General features: G+C 32.9%; 1 long non-coding RNA gene across 1 annotated transcript; it reads left to right on the top strand.

Moving 5' to 3' along the window:
* Window positions 1-4843: 4843 nt before the first annotated feature.
* Window positions 4844-6509, top strand: LOC143081770 (uncharacterized). The gene is made up of 2 exons (XR_012980077.1): window positions 4844-5116; window positions 5950-6509. It is a non-coding gene; the product is annotated as an uncharacterized LOC143081770 (long non-coding RNA).
* Window positions 6510-10932: the final 4423 nt, after the last annotated feature.

The following is a 10932-nucleotide window of genomic DNA, read 5'->3' as shown; positions in this document are numbered from 1 at the left end:
TTAACAATATGCATAACAGATTGTTCTGCACCTTTTCGGATGTTTATCATGCTTCAACTAAGATATTCAGATAAACCAAGCTTAAAACCAAACGTGCGTTTCGACTACAAAAGACTCATCATTGACGCTCGAATCAAACAAGTTAAAAAAAGCCAAATAAAGTACAAAGTTGAATAGAATAGGACTAAGAATACCTAAAAGATTTGCCAAATACTGCTTACTTCAAGGTAATTGTTCTAGTTCATATCTGGGGTGTAGGTTAGTTAACCGGAAGTCATTGTTGAGACATGCATCGCGTTTTGCATTTTTTTATCGTCTTATTGTACATGTACTACTTATATGGAGAGAAACAATTATGATCACACAGTTCGAAACATTTGTTTTTAGAAGTTTCAAAGAACTTAAAATGTGATTTTCCTTTGGTGTCCATATGAATACTAACATTGAACAAATACACTTTTTGAAGTGCAGCGTGAAGTATTCGACATGTAATGTTTTGCAATTCAAGTATATAGCTACATAGATGAATGTTAGCATGTCGAAATGTACTATTGTATTGTTTATTTGTGTATTTCTGTCCTGAATGTTCTTGCATTTATTTGTACTGTATTCATGTCATTTTATGTTGTCATAATACTGTGGATTCATTTATTTTCGTGGGTATCAATTTTCGTGGATAGAGAAAAAAAGACGTTTCGTGGTATACGTAAATTCGTGGATCGCTGATAACAAAAACAAAAACAATTCAGATACTTAATTCGTGGATTTCCTTTTGATTTTGGGGATCATATAACCTCCTTGGTTTGATCAATAATAAAACAAACAAAAAAGAAGGAATTCATTGAAAAAGTTTTGAATTGTCAAAATCCTCGCTTGGTCATTTTAGGTTAAAGTGTGAAAACTTCTATTACAATAATGGACAAAGACAACTAATTATTTGTTTGTTTTACAATTTATAAATGCTTGTCGGAATTCTATAAGGCAATCAAAACTTTTTGATTGAAAGCTCATTTTCCGAATCATGATATAATAAACAGTCATATAAGTAAAAGGTGTGAAAATAAATGTTCCTGTCATAAACAATATTACCTACGGGCAATATCCCCGTACTTAATCCTATTGATTTTCAATCACTAGTAAACCAAACTATGACACGGTAATTAACAACTTGCAGTTATTTTCCATGAACAGTTTTAATCAATTTTAAAAAGTAAATTATCACTGATATTCGATATATTTATTATTGATTTAATTAAAATACTTGTATCTTCTTTCAATAAAAAACACGTGTTATGTTACAATGTTTATCGCTAGTCAACACTATAATACTATACTAGAACTGCATAACATAACCGGAAATAAACATCCGACTCCATACACATTTATCGGGATTATTCTTCGTTGAATTCTTAAATTCGTGGTTCGCTGTGACCCACGAAACCCACGAAAATTGGTATACCACGAATAAAAATGAATCCACAGTAGTGTTATAATTAACATTGCCATAAAAGCGCGAGGTTTGACTCACCACATAACCAGGTTCAACTCCTGTTGTTGCACTTTCGTGTTTCTGTTGTTTCGATATTTTGACTGATAGTTGATGTGTTTCCCCACGGTTTCAGTTTGTTACCCGGATTTGTTTTCTCTCAATCAATTTAAGACTTTCGAACAACGGTATACTACTACTGCCTTTACGGTTCATGGTTTCATGACGATGTCAAAACAGAAACATTCAAACTTTCAAAACAGAAACTTACCGATACAAGTCTTGGTTTGCAATTCCCATGTTTTCCTTATGGACTGCGCTCTGAAACCACACGAACATAACAAAATAATAACTAATACAGAAAAATCAACATTAAACTTCGAATTACCAGTGAAACAGGATTTCAAAATGTCACCTTAGTTTATTACTGTCTATCAAAACAATACCATTTCTATTGTTGAATTTCAGCCTGTAGGTTTCCGTTGACGTCTTCGGATTTGTTTTCGTTGCAAATATTTACAAAACCTATATCACAAATAACGTTTCAAAACAGTTTTTGTTATATATGGTTAGTTCAAACGGACAAAAGCTGTACCATCAGCATCAATATGTGTTTGAAACTGTTGAAGTTTCAACACGAAAGAAACAGATGTGGGGTTGTAGCTGTAATATATCAATGAGACAGCAAGTCAAGGACACATATTTTGAAATAACAAATAAGCTTAAGTTTTCAATAAAAAAGGCAAATATTTCAAAACGTCATAGGAAAAAACTATCATGACCACTGGATGCATCCGTCATGGTTGGCGATCGGTGTGTTGTGAGGAATATTTCGCAATATTAATCACACATTAAAACTATCTGTCACATGCATTACTTCAATACATGTGGTTAAATATACTATATACTAGTAAACCAAAGTAACGATACACAACTTTGAGCACAAATTTATCATAAAACATTATACATAGAAAAAACTGTTAAATAATCCAATGAAAAACATTCATTTACAAAGCAAATGTTTATGACTAAAAGAATGTATCTGATTAAATTGGAAAGTGAGAAAATGCAGTGTTATTGAACACAGGGGTCAACTTTATTCTGCTGAAATTTATGACAAAAATCGGCACTTAATATTGAAGATGAGACTTAATTATTCAAACATCTTCAGAGGTATTACACATTTTAAATTCTAGTTTTTTATTTTTAATATCGATTTTGATTTTTTTGGGTAAAAATACGATTTTTCAAGTAATAATGATTCCAACAAAAAAAAAACCCACACACATTCGCGTAATAGCCTTAATTCAATGGTTTTGATAAGAAAATAAGACTCTGTGAATATTAAAGCCATAGGAAAATTTACCTTGGTACCATGTATCCAAAGTCTTTACCTATCGAAAATGATTTGCCTTGTGTCGTTTCTTTTGTTGACTAGTATATATGAATGTGGATCTATATGGAAAGAAAAGATTTTGTATTTGAGAAAGGTCATTCATCTAGAATTTTTAAAGTCTTAAATGCCAATGAAAGGCTATTCATATTATTAAACAGAAACAGAAGCAAATACGAATTTGTACTCCAATCATCGTTATAATCAATTATCAATTGTATAGGCGAAGTAGAGAAGAAAAATATGCCAAACATTATTTTGTTTATATCCGACAATGTTTAAAGCATTTTATTGCCCACCTTGTGCACTGTGAGTTTTCAAATCATTTGATTTCATATTTAATTTGAATACTGCTCCACGCAATGTTACTCGTAATTGAAATATTGTTCTAAAATTAGTTTATGCAGATGTATCATATATAATTAATTAGGTTATTTCTGCATGAGCCCCAGTATAGATTCGATGTTTCTAGGGTTCCGAGATTCGAACAACCGATGTCCAATTAAGCTGACAAAAATCTACAACAGTCAGTTCATAACACTTTGTTCAATGATTCTTATTCTTTGATTAAGGAGAAGAAGATGTGATTCATATTTTCGCAGTCAGAATCCTTTTTGTCAACATTGAAGAAATTTCTGACATATGTTTTTTTCACAGATATCTCGATTTACCTATCTGGATTATTTGTCGTTAAAATAGATTTCACAATCAAAAACCTATGCAGTCCACCTAGCAATGTGATGAACTCGAACCAAGAAATTAACAAAGAAAATGCTTTGTGAATCATTAGTTCCATTAGACATAGATACAACAAGAAGCTAGCTAAGGTATCCACAGCATGTACTCACGTAAACATATGACACTTTTTGCGTATGATTGATTTAAATATTCAAGCTTCCAATATATTTCATTAAGAGGCTGTCCAAGTAAATATCAGGCAAATCCTATGATATGAGTGGCACACCATAATTTTTTTCCCACTGAATTTTTGGTTCCAATGCAATGTTTATATCATACAAAGGATATATGTGTCAAAGATATTTTTGAACCAACAGTGGATGGCTCAAAAAATGATTTTAAAGTTCACTAACAATGCAACAAAATTGTGTACAAAATGAAGAGTTATCTCCCTTTTCAATGAATTGTCAGTGCTTTCTATGTATTTTTTTTTTCTCTTTATTTGTTGCAGTTAATAAAAAATCAAAATTTAACTTTAAGAAAGAATGAATTTGTGATATGAAATAGATGAAAAAAATTGGAAAACAAAATATGTCATGTGCCACCCACTGCCTGGTTTTTCCATGGACACCCTCTTAAAGACATAAGCTGTCGACAAAATGATATCAAAGACTTCGTATGCAATTTGTGCCATTTTTGAACAAATAAAATTTTAATTAGAACAGAATTTATGATTTCATGTTTGTTAATTTAATTTTAAAATCGCTATCATATGTTAACTTGACACACTTAATCAATTTGAAATATTTTTCGCAGTGGTATGACTGAATCTATTTTACTCAATAACATAGTAGTACTCAGCGGCCGCTCAATTATCTTTAATATATTTTACATCGAAGGGTAAAATGATTGACATGTCATAGGATACAAAAAGAAGAAACATATATACCTTGCCTCAAGTTTTTTTTCAAGATATCCGATTTCAGATTCGGGTAAAAAGTTTTTGGAAGTATTAGCTTACTACGATCAATCTAGGGTTCAGGTTAGCTAAAACTTCCTAGTTACTTATAACAATATTTACTAGAAGATCTTTGGATATCGAACATATTTGTATTTATTAAAGTATACAAATAAATGTATGATGTCAAATAACTGCTAATTAGTAAACTATATGAGAATATTTATATATAACATTGCTGAGCGGTTATTTATATGAACTATTTAATAAACAGAATGTGTTTTCAGTCTTGTATCATCATCACTGGTTATCCGATGGATACAATCTGCTGCAGAGTTGTCACTGGTTCAGACGTACTGATCATATAACTGTGTATATATAGTAATTTGTAACAGATAAGTAAACATATTCAGAGAAATGGGAACTATGAGTTTTCGGGTTAGGCTTTATGTTGGAATACTTTTATTGCAAAGAGTGTTTTGTAAGTCTATAAGCGATGAAACAACAATTGAAAATAGAACGGATACATTGGAAAAGTCATTCGAATCATTAATGTTACGGATAAACAATATAAGTGATATATTGACTAGTCTTCAAGCTAGTAAGTATAGTTTTATTAAATCTCAATACGAACTCTTTAATTATTTTATTTTTTAAATTTGCCAAAATACGCCAACATTGCAGTTTTGATTTATCTTTAAACGTAAGTAATTTGGTCGTGTGGTGACAATATAAAAACATGTTGTTAAATCTTAAAGTACATATTTTGATGTATGAAATTATGTTAGTAATGCATTCAAGGGAAATTGGTACCAACTCTTTCTTTTATTTTTGAGTGATTCTAGAGTGACGGTGACTGATGTTTGTAGAATGGCACTCACAAAACGGTCACATTAGTAACTCGCTTTTCGTTAGTTGATCACGGGATTTAAGCCCGAGCCTCCTAACTAACTAACCTACCTTCTGACAATTATATTTGAATCGTTGCTTTTGTTCAACGTATTTTCAATAAAAAAAAACGCAGATTTCTTTTCCAATAAATGGTATATTCAATCTCATTGCAAAATAGTTATTGTCAGAGAAAAAAAGGCTTTTAAAGACAGTTCTTGTTTACATTATTGTTATAGTTACAGTACTACATAGCATGATATTTGTGTACCAATCTCCATAGAAGTACCAGCAGTCAGTAGTTAAAAGCATTGAGATGAAATACATCGGTTACAGTGTATAAGTCTTAAGACAATACTGAGGTTTACATGCTGCTAGTCATTAGTTTTTGTAGAAGTTACAACCTTTTAACACAAAGACGAAATAACTTTGAGTGCAGTTGACACAATATAATGGTTAATTTGCAGAATTTCCTAATCTTAAATCATTCGTAATAGAATAACTCTGAATAAGTGTCACTTATAACTATGAAGTATTATGTTTTAGATGTACAAAGGAAGGAGAAACGTTCGCTTTTTTATGTTGAGCTTAGTGAAGATAGACATCTTAATACCAGCTCTATTTTGAAATTCGACACACAAGTAATAGATAAAGGAAATAACTTCAATACAGGAGACGGTATATTTGTTGCACCAGTCTCAGGAGTGTATTTGTTTTCCTGGACCATTCAGACACAACTTTCACAACATGTACAAACAGAACTGCGAGTCGATAATATTATTAAAGGAAAGCAGTTAATGACTTTAGGATCTGGAGCTGGTTATTTTGGGACCACACGAAATGTCCTTTGCACTGCCAACAGGGGTGATCATGTTTGGATACAAACAGACAACCATTATAAAGATCACTATTTCGATGATATCAACGGCGGTGTTAGAAGTTCTTTCGTGGGAATATATTTACAAGAAGTTTGAATATTTTACAAATCAAATTTAATATCAGTAAAATAATACTTTTTTTTTAACTTTGCAAGGAAGTTGATTTGCTGTTCTGTAACAAGTTAGACTAATTTGAAGATAAAATATAATAAAATCTATGAATAGCTAGTGTTAACTAAAAGCACATAGTCACATCACACCAAATAAGTTCCCTCGCAAAATTAGTTTTACATTTCAAATTATGCTATTATTGAGAAAGTAAAATAACAAATATAGCGAACTCCACGGAAAATCCAAAAACTGAACGTCGAACTCATCCGTAATTTAGGTGAGTTGAAACATTGAATAAAATCTGAAGATAATCCGTTAAAAAGGATGGCGCTTGAATTGTAACAACAAAGCTATCGTACTCAGACAGTCGGAGGGACTTATTGACGGATGTACCAAAACTATATTCGACTTTGCTGCACTGGATATAAGGGACCAGCTGAAGGACGCCTCCGGGTGCAGGAGTTTATCGCTACATTGAAGACCCATTGGTGGCCCTCGGCTGTTGTCTGCTCTATGGTCGGGTTGTTGTCGCTTTGACACATTCCCATTTCCTTTCTCAATTTTATCTTATTATGAAAGATGTAGTTATTAATGAATAATTCATACGATGGGAATAAAATGCTTTGAACCGATAATTTTGCTGCATTGGCTTGTCCTGCAAAATGACTTAGATATCTTATATGTCATTAACGAACATTGTCGCACATTGGCGGACATATCACTGATCACCTGCATTATGCAAAATTATGTTAATAAGTAACATGAATAACCACAAACATGGTGCTACGTCGTCTTCATTACAGATCACCATAAAACTGTGAATAGCATGCTAAAATAAAACTATGATATAATTTCTCATTACTTAACCTTGTGTTATATACTGACCGACTTTAGAAACGCAACACTACATTATTCTTTGTAAATCTTATTTTCAAATATTAATTTTTTTGTAAACAAACTTATGCTTAAAAAAAATGCAAGCTCGAAAGTTGAATTGGTTACGTCATTTTCAACGTACAAATGTTGTCGTATACACTGAAATATAATAAAAATTGAGAATGGAAATGTGGAATGTGCCAAAGAGACAACAACCCGACCATAGAAAAAAACAACAGCAGAAGGTCACCAAAAGGTCTTCAATGTAGCGAGAAATTCCCGCACCCGGAGGCGTCCTTCAACTGGCCCCTAAACAAATATATACTAGTTCAGTGATAATGAACGCCATACTAATTTCCAAATTGTACACAAGAAACTAAAATTAAAATAATACAAGACTAACAAAGGCCAGAGGCTCCTGACTTGGGACAGGCGCAAAAATGCGGCGGGGTTAAACATGTTTGTGAGATCTCAACCCTCCCCCTATACCTCTAGCCAATGTGGGAAAGTAAACGCATAACAATAACAATAACAAAACCCTGCTTTTCCCCTTACCAATGAACTTGTAAACGTCAAAAGCAATGACTGTCTGTATCAAACGCCAAAATGATTATCAGAAAGGTCAACCAATTCTGTTCGGCACGTTTTTTGTTCTGTTTTTCATTTTCTGATTTTACCGTTGTTCCATTCATAACAACGGGTTTTGGCTATTATGCGGTTGAAACTTTAAGGCTTTAAATGTTTTTCTGCAGTCGATTCTTTGGCAGTTCAGTAAATGAGAAACATTCATGGCATAAATCTGTGCAAAATGGCATTCATCAATTTGATTAGCAGTTGACGTTGCGGCCGTAGGTCTGTCTCGCAAATAACGTTGCGTAATCGAAATCTATTGACGTTGCATTATCACTACATGTTGATCTTGTCATTGAAAGTCTTCAACAAGTCCTATCTACCGGTATCATTGTCAAAAGGACAGTAAGACGAGATTCTGACGTCAAATTGTCTGGTTGCAGCACGTTCACGTTTTCCTGTTTGCATTATTCTAATGGGTTGATTCAGTTTTTTATTCCTCAGTCTAGGCAATATGGAGATGCAACATTTTTTTACCGATTTAAGTGTGGCCAAGGATTGAAAGAACTGTTTCACAAAGAAAAAAAAATGAAAAAATCTTTTCTTGGTTCGAAATTTCGATTTATGAAATTCGTGCGAACTCAATAATTCGGTATGTTTAATAACCATAGGTAAGTCAGATGTTGATTTTACCGAAAGTCAAAGACGTACAATAAGCATGCAGGATAGTAGTTTTATGAGGATTAAACATGATTTGGTAAAAAAAATCTACAAAATGAGTGTTGCGTTTTTAAAGTCAGTCAGTATATGATAGATCAATGTCATTCATATTGCAACGATTCAATCTATAGCAAATACAGTAATCACCAGTTTTCTGCAGAAAAAAATTAAAGACAAATCCAACGTCTTCTCGGGGAACCGTTAAATCAAAGGTGCCGGGTCTTTTCAGAGATTTATTGATCATTCTTGATTCGTCTGGCAGCATAGGATCTGGTAACTTGAAATAGTAAAAAAGCAATTAGGTGACCTTTTAGGCCTGCTGTGTCCATCTACAGATCCCTTTATTTTAAATAAACAGGGCCGTAACTAGGGTTCGAATTCAGGGGAGGCAGGGGTTTGGGGGCCGCCGATTGAGGCCCCCAAGATAGGGGGGGTTGGGGGTCCCCCGCCGATTTTTTTCCCTCAGTCATTGGCTAAAAATGACCCGTTTCCCTTCGATTTCCTTACTTTAAGAAACATCAGTATTGCTTGAACCTGGAATTAACTCAAACTTATGTAAAAACAAGCTGAGATTGCTGTTCGGGGTGAGCCAAGGCTCCGTCGTGAATGCCATACTTCGACCTATAATTGTAAACATTAAATACATTGTGACAGCGTATTTTTTTCTCAAATGATATGGCTAAAAATTACCCGTTTTCCTTCGATTTCCTTACTTTAAGAAAGATCAGTTTTGCTGGATCCTTGGAGCAATTTTCATGCAAACAATTATTATCTGTATTTAAAGATATTTTTTTAGAAACTGGTAAGTTCAAAAAACATATAAAGCAAGATAATAGAACGCAAGATATTTTTTTTATCGAGGATCTTGCATTTCAATATTGTTGAAAGCTGAACAGACATGTATATAACTACAACCAGGGACTTTCTATACTAGTCTAGTATATACTTAATATAGAAAGTCCCTGCTACAACGAATGGGAGTGTTTACCTACTAAGGCATTGACCATAAACTATGTTCTCGTACGATTGGGAGACTTAAAAAAACGATCCAACAGCTGATTCAGCCTGTAACAAATTTCCGATATCTTAAAAGATTCACAATACAAAAGGAACTTCCTCTGCTTAATTGAGCCCCCAAAGAAATGTGAATAGTTAAGTTTTTATTCAAAATTATCGAAAGCAAAGTTTCATATGTGTTCTCGTACGAATACTGACCCCTTCAATACTGAATAACAAACATACGGCCACACGAAAAAAAAAAAAAAAAAAATGTAACTGAAACGGTTCACTTTCGAGCAAAAATCCGAAAAATGACAGACATACCACGTATCATGATAACACTGTTAAAACTGTAAACTTTTGTTGTTTATAATATAAATTCAATTTATTCGTGTACATATTTTCAATATTTTATTGTATTACTTAAAAAAAAAATTGGTGTAGAAAATTCAGGGGAGGCAACTGCCTTCCCTGCCTCATAGGTAGTTACGGCCCTGATAAACGTACTGTTTATAACCGATCGGCGCTGATTCAGTATTCTAATAATGTGGTTGAAGAATGTGATTTCAATGACAATCATAATTTAGCAGAGCTCAAGGCAGCAATACAGTCAGTACCATATCAAGGAGGAGTTACATGTACCGGTGATGCCTTTTATAAGGCCATACGAATGTTTACATCATCAAAAGGTATGATTATTTGATAAGTTAATAATTACATTAGATGTATGTTTTATTATCATACGTTATTTAGGCTATCATCAATCTCGCATCATTCTTCATTTCAAAATGAACTATACATAATGGCATAATGTTTTAAAAAAAAGTGCGCAGGCAAATATAGAAAAACTTTTTTTTTATTGATCATAAAGAAAAAAATGTAATTATAATTATTCCATATTAATATAATGTTAGTAGTTTCTTTTTTTTATTATTATGAATAGGATTTTGAATATATAAGCATACTCTTCTTCGGAAAAAGAATATTCACCGCGCAAAACATCGCGTGCTTTTACATGCATACATTTTGGTAAAAATCGTTTGATGAAACACCACTACTAACCGTGTATGGAATAAGCTCCGCCTCCCTTCTAACCTAATGTGGAATATAAAGGGACATAACACCACAACTAACCGTATATGAAATAAGCCCCGCCTCCCTCCTAACTTAATATGACATATACACGATCTCCAAGCGGACACTTTTAACCAATCATATTTTTAGAAATGTATAGGAGGTAAGATAATTGCCATTACATACATTTTTCTCGGAATATGGAATAAAACCAATACTACCTTTTGTTTTGGTAAATATGTGGTTCAATTGACTTTTGAAAAACTGATATTCACTTCGTCCGTTGGCCTCAGTGAACATG

Source organism: Mytilus galloprovincialis, chromosome 7, assembly GCF_965363235.1.
Source record: "Mytilus galloprovincialis chromosome 7, xbMytGall1.hap1.1, whole genome shotgun sequence".
Classification (NCBI taxonomy): Eukaryota; Metazoa; Mollusca; class Bivalvia; order Mytilida; family Mytilidae; genus Mytilus; species Mytilus galloprovincialis.
The sequence above is the reverse complement of the archived record's forward strand: the minus strand, read 5'-3'. Positions and strand labels throughout refer to the sequence as shown.